Consider the following 10,238-nt stretch of genomic DNA (forward strand, 5'->3'; position numbering starts at 1 on the left):
AGTGCTGGATGGTCAGCACCTGCTCTGGTCCAGGCTCTGGTCACTGCCCGCTAACAGCCACACAGACAAGTTGGTCCATACAAAACTCACAGCCCCAGCCTGTACAGCAAATCTTTCGTCCCCCAGCACCTCAGTCCTGACTGGCCCAGGAGCTGGCCCAGGAGAGGAGCCCCACCCCCACTGAGCTCAGCTAAGGAGGCCAGGAGCCCACTGGGGGAGAGGACAGGGGTTGCTCTTCTGAGGATGGTCCTCCCTCTCTCTCCACACAAGAACTTCCTGTTTCATCTTCCTCTTTGCTGTGACCCTGAGAGGGAGCCATAATGTTCAGGGAGTGACCCAGTGCCCCAGAGGAGCCTGGCTCTCTCCTGTCTCATCCATGCTGCTGCTGCTGCTGCCCCTGCTCTCGGAGGGTGAGTGGGGCTGGGGCAGAGGGAGGTTGGTCTGAAGGGCTGAGAAGACGTGGAGATGCTGACCAGGCCTCTGTCTGCCCGCAGGGTCCCTGTTCCAGACAGTGGTGGTGCCGCCCTCGGTGACTGTTCAGGAGGGGATGTGTGCCCACGTTCTCTGCACCTTCAACACCTATGGACTCTCCATCGGTTACCACAAGCACATTTATGGCTACTGGTTCAGAGAAGGTTCTGACGTGCTTAAAGGCAGGCCTGTGGCCACCAACGACCCATCTCAGAGGGTGGAACATGGAGCCCTGGGAAGATTCCATCTCACTGGGGATCCCAGGATGAATCTTGCTCTCTGAGTATCACAGATGCCTGCTTCTCAGACAGGGGGATATACTTCTTTCATCTTGACTATGAATCTGATAGATACAGTTTCGGAAATCAGCTACTTTATATGAATGTGACAGGTAGGATGCTCCTCTCCTGGGAGGGTCTCAGTGTATGAGGCAGGGAGGTCTGAGGAATGGGATGGCCTTGAAGACTCTGTAACTCCCCATGGGAAGTGTGAAAGATCAGAGGATACATGGGGGAAACCCAGGAAAGGTGTGAAGACCCTGCCTAAAGCTCCAGAGCTACAAAAGGGAGTGAACTTGGTAGCACCCTCTTTGAGAGGAACCAGGACACTAGAAAAGACTGAGAGGGACCATGGTTGTGCTGGAAAGAATGCTGGAGCTGCTGCCAAAGGAAGAAGATTCCAATCCCAGATTTCTGCCTGACTCTCCTTGAGGCATTTTGACCTATAATTTTTCCCTTTGCCTCTCTGACTCAGTTTCCTTTTATGTATAATGAAGGGCTTGCCCTTCATTTTCTTTATTGCTATTTCCTCTTGACTTATAATCTATGATGGTCTCAAGTTCTGAGGATAACAGGATCTCCCAGAAGACTGTTAAGGAGCAGGGGCCTGAATGGGCTCATATTATGCAAGGAACATTGTAGGGCCCTGAGGGATGGGGAAGGTTCAGCATTTGGAAAGACACTTGAGTCCTCTATCCCCTCCCCACCCCATGGCTCACTGTCTCTCTCCTCTCCAGACTTCAAACAGAAACCAGACATCTCTATGCCAGAGGTACTAGAGTCAAGAAACCCAGTGACTCTGAAATGTACATTTCCTTTGGCCTGTGGGCAACACAGGCTCTTCACATTCTCCTGGATTGGAGCTTCCCTCTCCTCCAAGACTTGGAGTTCTGGGACATCACCCTCCTCACAGTTCTCCTTCATCCCTGGGCACCAACATCATGGCACCAACCTCACCTGTCAGGTCACCCTTCCTGGAGGCCTTTTGAGCACAAAGAGAATTGTTCAACTCAATGTGTCCTGTGAATGCTGGGGCAGCAGACTTGCATTCCCCAAGGAGGGTTTAAGGGAGGAGTGCATTAAGGGATCAGGGTCAGGGCCAAACCCTGGAAAAGCAGATGATTTTTCTCCTGGGCAGGGCAGAGAAAGCTCCCTCCCAGCACAGACACAGGCTGGGCTTTCCGGTTTTTTTCTCTCTGAGCCTCTGTGGCTTCATATGCCAATGTCAGTCAGCTAAAGTTAGCCTAGATGTCCTCTGAGCTCCTTCCACTCTGATATTCTGAGATTTTGGAATTTAATCTCTTCCTTGCCTAGTGCTGGGCTGGGCACAGAGCCCCAGCCCCAGCCAGCCTGGTCCTTCTCTTGCAGATGCTGTGCAGAATGTGACCATCACCATGGCCCTGGACAACAGGACAATAGGTATCAGCAGAACCTCTAGGGGAGGCCAGGGAGGGGCTTCACCTTGTACTCTGAGGATGGGTGTGGATGTCAGGGAGAGGAAGGAGACAGGAGACTAGGACTCAGTCTATAAGCCCAGGTTCTTTTTGGCCTGGGCTGCTCCTCCTTTGGAATGTCATTAGCTCATGTTTACACCAAACTTTAAGGGTTAGAAACCATTTTCTTCCAAGTAGTCTCAGTAGATAAGAAGGGTGGGAATTCTGATGCCAATTTTCCCGATGGAAAATACTGAGGCTTAGAGTTGTGAAGAAGGCCTCACCTATTTCCCACAAGTCTCTAGTAACAGAGAGGTGTGAACCCTAAATGCAGAGACTGAATGTAGTGACATCTACACTGCAGTTGGCTTTGACTAAGAGGGACACGGTCCACTTTGGATCCAGTTATTAAGACAGTGCTCTCTCCACTGGACCCATCAAAGTTTCCATGTTGGGGAAGCTGAAGTGGCTCTCTCCATTCCAGGCCAGCCAGGGAATCTTTGCAACCTGGATCATTGATGTTGGTTTGAGGGCTGATCTTGGAGGTCTGCGGGATTTCTGTAGGTGGAGGCCATGGGGGATAATTCAAGGAGCTGCTGTAAGTGGGGTGCAAGATTCTGGCCATCCAGGCTGAGCCTTGAGCATTCAGGCAGGGCAGGGCAGTATTGGGCCTGAGGCCTTAGGGCTGTTGAGTGTGGGAAAGTGCAACCTTGTGGCCATCACTTTGGGCTCATATGATGTAAGATGTAAAAAGGCTCACTGTGCAGACATTTCAGTCTACTGGGAACTTGTTTTTCTGTTTGTATCCATATATCATAATATCGTTCGCTTAATTCTTTAAATGAAAAAGGGAAAGGGGAAGAGAAACAGAGAGAGAGAGACAGAGAGAGACAGAGAGGTAGGGAGGGAGGGAGAGAGTGAGAAGAGGGAAGAAAGGAAGGACAGAGGAAATGAAGCTATAGGAGAATGACATAAGGAAAATAAGATAGAAGGTAGCAAGGAAGAAAAGGAGGAAAATAGAAAAGAAAGGAGGGAAAGAAAGAAGAGATGAAGGAAATGAAATAAAAAAGGAAAAATAGATAAAAGGAAGGAAGGAAGGAAAGGAGGGAGGAAAACGAGATAAACAAAACCCAATGTGAGGCAAAGGCAGGAACACGACCCAGGCTGAGTGTGCCCTGGCAGCAGCAGAAGCAGGGGAGGCCTCCATGGTCTGGGAGCAGCCAGGGAAGATGCAGGGCAGGGAGAAGGGGCAGGAAGCCAGGCTGGGCTGGGCCTGGCGTTTCCCTTCCTGCCTGGAGTCCTGTGCTCTTCCATTTGCCTCTCCCTTGTAGGATTTTGGGGGAGTCACACCTGCTTTCTAAGCTCCCAGGTCCCTGATGGATGCAGTGAAGGTGGAAAACAGGGGGTCTCTGAGGTCTCTCCAGGTTCTCAATGCTCAGACCTCCTGATCTTTTCCAGGTTTTGTTCCAGGAAACAACTCAGCTCTTGTTGTGCAGGAGGGACAGTCCCTTTACCTGCTTTGTGCTGCCAACAGCAATCCCCCAGCTACACTGAGCTGGATCCTGGGGGACCAAACCCTGGCCTCTTCCCAGCCCTCAGAGGATGGAGTCCTGCACCTGGATCTGCCCCACCTGGGCCCAGCAGATGGAGGAAATTACACCTACCTGGCTCAGCATCCTCTGGGCTCCAAGCAGGCCTCCCTGAGCATCTTTGTGAAGTGTGACTGTGAGGTGGCTGGGCACAATGGGGTGCTTGGGTCCTGGTGGAGAAAGGAGAGTGTACAGGGGTCACCTGTATCTTGCTACAGACATCCCAAGGATACACAGCCCTTCTTGCTCCTGGGTCAAGGGAGGCTTGTTCTCGACCTGTTTTGTCCAAGTAGAACCAGCCCTCTCCTTGCTTTGGTGGGTAAGGGGGAAGTCTGTGGAGGATAATAGTGGCAATTACACCTTCCAGATGATTTCAACCAGTTCTGCGCCCTGGGCCAACAACAGCTTGAGTGTGAAGGTGGACAGGGTCCTCAACATCCCTATCAGCTCTGAGGGGAAGAACCCCCAGGGGAACCGTAACCTGTTCTGCCACCTGGTGCCAGGGAATGGAAGGGGGAAGGAGGGAGTTGGGGCACAGGATCCTGAGGACAGGGGGCCATTATTGCCATGGCCTGTATTCACCCCAAACTATGTTTTTCTTCAGATGAATCCACACTGTTCCACCTGATCCAAAAAGATGTGATCCTGGGTGTCCTCTGTGGAACTGGTGCCATAAGTCTGCTAGCACTCTGCCTCCTTCTGTGAGTGTCAGGGCTGGGAGGAGTACGGGATCTTGGGGGTCATGATTCAGGAAATGATGGCCTGATTTCATCTCTGAAAAATCCTCAGATATCAATGTTTCCCTGAATTCAGGCACCAATTTTGTAAGTGTGTAAGAAGAGAATCAGAACAGAAATTCCAGTACCCTTCCTTTTTCAGATTAAAAAAACAGAGATTTATAGAGGAAAAGTGACTTGTTCAAGGTCACCCTTATGACCCAGTATGTAGTTAAGTCATGATTTAAAACAATCCAGGCCCCTGACTCCACTTGAGCTTCCAAGATGGAGAAGCTGAGGCTCAGTATATATAGCACTGGGTCTAGAGCCATAAAGATCTGAGTTCAAATCCTTTCTCAGACATTTAGAAGATGAGTGAACCTGGGAAACTCACTGAAGCTGTCTGCCTGAGTTTTCTCATCTGTAAAATTGGAATGAGTGCCTGTGACTTGTATGGCATTATGTTAATGTTAGCTGTTATCACAGTTACATGGGATTATATTTGTAAAGGACTTCTTACAGTGCCTAGAACATAGGAAGTGATATAGGAATGTTAGCTATTATTGTTAGCATTATTATCATTATTATTGAATGGGGTCATATATGTGTAGTCCCGGGCACAGCGCCTGGCACGTAATAGGCACTTACAACAATCTTGTTTCCTTCCCTGGCCCCTCCCCATTTCAGTTCCCCAAGCTGCAGGAGGGGCTCAGTGTCACAGATAGTGAAGTGCAGAGCTGGGTTTGGTTCCACATGATTCACCCCCTTCCCCAAAGCAGTGAGATGAAGGGGAGGTGGTCTGCTGCCTGGCACTGATCAAACCTCAGGACAGGCGTTTGTATTCTCCTGGACAGGAGGAGATAAGATTCCAGGGTAACAGCCTAATAATTCCACTCTTAAAAGAAGAAATTCGGACACTTGCCCTTCACCATTTGGTGGAACCACTGATGCATTTAAATATGTTTATCTTGTTATGCTTCACTTGAATCATGTGCTTGAATGTCATATTTTCTTTTCAGCTCTGATTTTTTCATCAGGAATGCTTGAAACTCTTTTGTCTCATTCTTCCCCTGTAAAATTATAATCAGTTTGGACAGCTAGGTTACTTTTGGTTCTAACCCTGTCTTCTTTGTCTTCTGGAAAATCGTATTCCAACTTCTCCATTCCCTTAATGTTGTAGTTCAGCTGTCTCAATCAGGTCTGACTCTGTCTGACCCCATTTGAGTTATTCTAGGCAAAGAAAATGAAGTATTTTGCCATTTGCTTCTCTAGCTTGTTTTATACGTGAAGAAATTGAGGCAAACAAGATTAGGTGACTTTTCAGCGTCATACAGCTAATAGATGCCTGAGCAAGATGAGTCTTCCTGGCTTCACTCCTGGCACTCTATCCACTCTCTTACCTAGTGCCCCTTTAAAGTAGTTAATGATAAATCTCATGTGATACTGACTGAGGTTCCACAGTATTTGAACTATTTCTTCTGATTGCTTGTAATATTTTCCCATTGAACACAGAGGTCTGGAATTTGGCTATAAAATTCCTGGGTGCTTTCATTTTGGATTCTCTGTCAAGGGGAAATTGGTCATCATCACTTTTTAAGTTTTGGGAGAACATGGAAATGTTTGTTGTGAGTGAAGTAGTAGTCAGTAGATAGGCAAAGATTTCAGGCAAGAGAAGAGTAGGGAACATAGTGTGAGCATTCGGTACAGGAAGAGATGGGATCAAGGGCTTTAGGTAGAGGCTTTAACCAGGAACAAAAGGAGAGCATCTTCTTCATCCATGAGGAGAGTAAAGGAGGAGGTATGGAAGACAGTGATGTGGAATGACAAAGACATTTCGTGTTATGTTTCAGTGAGGTGAGGAGAGGAAGAGGGGACTAAAAGGAATTATCAGCCAACAGCCTCAGTCATTGGGTGGATCCTGAGGCACAGTCCTCAGCTGAGAGAGTAAGGGATGAGGTGATATGAGTGCCCTAAGGAGAGTTGAGAAGGTTTCTAATTGCTGCTGTGGTGAGTGGGATAGAGAACTGATTTAGGAAGAGTAGGAGGATTGCCTTGCTCCAGTAAGGGACCATTTGGGAAGCACAGTGGGAAAAGCCTTCAGCCTCTAATGATTGGGAAGCAGTATTATCCCATAGGATCACAGAATGTAGAACTGGAACAGACCTTAGAGACAATTTCATCCAAGCCTTTCACTTTACATATGAGGAAACTGAGGCTTTGAGTGAGGATAGGATTTACCCAAGACCCCAGAAGGAAATAATAGCAAGTGCAAGTCTCTTGATGCTCAGCTCCATGGTCTTTCCTAGACACTCCTGTGGTTCATAAGTTTGTGGAATTTGGAGTTTGGAAATCACAGAACAGGAGAATGTCAAGGGGAAGGGACTATAGAGACTCTGTAGTCTTATTGCCTCATTTTACAAATGAAGAAAGTGGAAGTCATTGAGGGAAAATGGTATGGTCAGGGTGAGGCAGAGAGTGACTGATGGGGCCCTACTTCTCTGGATTCAAATCTCAGCTTCTCTCCCCTGCACCAACTCTGCCTTTTTACCTCTTCAGGATAAAGATGCTCAGGAAGAAGTCTGTGGAAGCAACAGCAGCAGAAGCATCTAGAGGGGAGGCAGAGGTAGAGTATGCCAACCCCTAGCCCTCAAATGTTCACTCAACTCTCAGTCTGCAAATCCCTCTCTGTCCCAAGGCCATCTCCCCACTTTCTACTCCTGCTCTCAATGATGCTGGAATTGGATTTGACTGAACATCCCTTTGCCCTTTCTCCAGGATCCCAAGAGGCCATCTGGAGTGGATCTGTCCCTCAATACCATTTCACCAAGTGAAGACACAGAGTCAACTCCAGCACCTCTAGAGGATGGACTAGATGAGTTACATTATGCCTGCCTCAACTTACAAGGAGAAAAACCTAGAGAAGACAATAGATTCACTGACCCCTTCACCACATACTCAGAAATTAGGTTCCAATGAGCAATGGTTGAGGCCTCAGCCGTGGTTCTACACAGGGTGATTCAGAAGTCACTTCCTGAGCTATATTATCATCCATTCCACAAGCATCTATTAAATACCTGCTCCAGACCGATACCGAATAAGACACATTCCCCATGCTCATGGAACTTTCGGTCTAGTAAAGGGACCAAACATAAGCCCAGTGTAGTGGCCCCTCCCTCAAACGTAGACTCTTCTTCATTAGTTGGATTCCTCAGAGAGTCATCTGCCACCTTGAGCTCTAGTGGTCATTTTCATGGGGCACCATATTTCTAACCCCGTAGCTCCTGAGCTCCCAAGAGTGTGCTTCCCAATAACATTCAAAAGGCATACTGAGAATGCTAAAGTATCCCTCCCCAAAACCTGGGACTGACCTTCCCACCAACACACACAGTGTATGTCGGTATGGGGGAGGGAGGGAACACCAACTCTTAGTGAAAGATAATGAGACACATGTTCAGGGAACACATGTGGCCAAGACAACTTACCATTCTGAAATGGCAGAAACTCAGTGATTTTTGTCTTTCCTGAAATGACCTTGCAAAGTTCAGTGCTGAGCATGGGATCTCTGATGGATTGCTACACTTGTTGCTGTGCTTCTCCAATCAACTACTAGGCTGAGCTAGTCTGCTACTGACCACTCTTAGCTCTTCACAGGGCACAGCATCTCAGCTGGATGGGTCACTTCCTTAGACTCACTTGGCTGAGTGTCTTTACTGGTCCTTTACCAAGCTAGGTTGGCCCCATGATTACAACTACAGTCTCCAGAATTTCCCATTTCAGACTATGCTCTGGGCAAGACACAGGATTTGGATAAGCAAATTCTCTGTCCCTAGGTAGCATCCATGCAAGGAAATAAGACCCAAACATAAGGAATGCTACTATGTCATTATATGTAAGAGCATTAGAGTGACCTCCCAGTAGTGAGTCCCAGTAGTGAGGTCATGTATCAAATATTTCACTTCAATATTTACTAAACATCTGCTACGAAGTCCCTTCTCTTGGTGCTTGAGTTGTTCCAACCTTCTTTCACTCGTGCAGAAACTGAGACTCAAAGAGAAATATATCATCTTAGATTTATCAGTGTAAGGTAATTTTGAGGTTACTGAACAGAGTTCCCTCATTCTATGAATAAAGAAATAGAAGCCAAGAGAGATTAAGTGACTTTCTCAAGGTATACTCACATGCCTCATCTATCTCTTCAGATGTCATGAGAGAAGACGGCATTCTTTAAGGTAGTTTTCACTTCTAAATCTATAACCCAATGTGAGATATCTCATGATACTAGTCACTAGCATTACATGGCACTTAAAGATTGCCCAAGTGCTTTACAAATATTCTCTCATTTCATCCTTACAACAGGCGTGGGAGTTCAGTGTTAAAATTATCTACATTTTCCAGTAAACTGAGTCACTAAGAGGTTACCTCACTTGCCTAGCATCACACAGCTAGGAAGTCTCTAAAACAGATTTTGAACTCGGGTCTTCTCAATTCCAGTTCCAGTGTTCTGTGCATTATGGCACCATTTAACTCCCTTCTCAAATGTAAAAATGTGAGCTATTAGTATTACATGCAAAACTTTACTCTTGGCTTTTCTACAGTCTCTCCCTATGCATCTATAAAATTTATGGAGGACTAACACAGGGCAAATGTTCACATGGTGGTCAGAAGAAGCCACACAAGACTCTCAAGGTTTCTCTTAAGAACTTTGGAATTGATTGTGAAACATGGGAGACACAGGCACAGGACTGCACAGCATGGTGTTTCCTCATCAGAGATGGTATTGTGCCCTATGAGCAAAGCAGAATTGAAGTAGCGAAAAAAAGAAGATTCCCAGATTGAGGGAATCCTCCCTAAACGTTCCCATGCACTATTTGTGCACAACTGGTAGTACAGTATTCTGATTTTGTATTTTCCTGATCAGCCACAGTTGGACATGCTGTCAATTATGATAATGTCATATTATATCAATTATGTAACATAATAGAAACATAAATGAAATATATCATTTCCCTGAAGTCACTGGGCTAGGAAGTGACAGGTCCGATTTTCAAACCCGAATCCTCCAACTGCAAAGTGAAGTCTTTTTCTACTGCCTAATACTGTGGCCTTTGAAACCTGTAGAAAACTGTCCCAATGTGAGAACGAGTTGAACTGAGATACAGATAAGTAGAAAGATAGTTAGACAGATAGCAGAGACAGATAGATAAAGAGATACAGAGAGGTAGATGTGGATAAACAGAAAGACGAATAGACTGTGATTGGTGATATTTGAAAAAACTGAGGAAAAAAGTTTGAACTTCTCGGAATGTCTATTTATTTATCGATTTTTGCCTTTAATTTTTATTTTTCTCAATTACATAGAAAGAAAAAATTTTATCTTTTTAAAAATATTATTTTGAAACCCACATTCTTATCTTTTCTCCTCCTCTCCCCCTGCTTGAGAAAGCAAGCAATTTATTATAGATTATACATGTGCAGTCATGCAAAACATTTTCATCTTAGCCTTTGCAAAAAAACATGCAGGCCGAAAACCAGCAAACAAGAATAATAAAAATTTAAAAGCATGATCTGATCGGTGTTCATATTCCAATTCTTTCCCAAAAGGTAGATAGATTTTTTTCATCATAAGTCCTTGTTGTATTCCTGAGAATAGCTGGGAAATTTACAGTTGAATACTGTAGAAAATTGCTGCTACTATGTACCATGTTCTCCTGGTTTTACTTTGTTGTAATGCCTCAGTTCATGTAAGGTTCC

General features: G+C 46.0%; 1 pseudogene; it reads left to right on the forward strand.

The window, feature by feature from the left end:
• Positions 1 to 286: 286 nt before the first annotated feature.
• Positions 287 to 9,981, forward strand: LOC140503630 (sialic acid-binding Ig-like lectin 13; annotated as a pseudogene).
• Positions 9,982 to 10,238: the final 257 nt, after the last annotated feature.

This window comes from Notamacropus eugenii, chromosome 5 (assembly GCF_028372415.1).
Source record: "Notamacropus eugenii isolate mMacEug1 chromosome 5, mMacEug1.pri_v2, whole genome shotgun sequence".
In the NCBI taxonomy this organism is placed as follows: Eukaryota; Metazoa; Chordata; class Mammalia; order Diprotodontia; family Macropodidae; genus Notamacropus; species Notamacropus eugenii.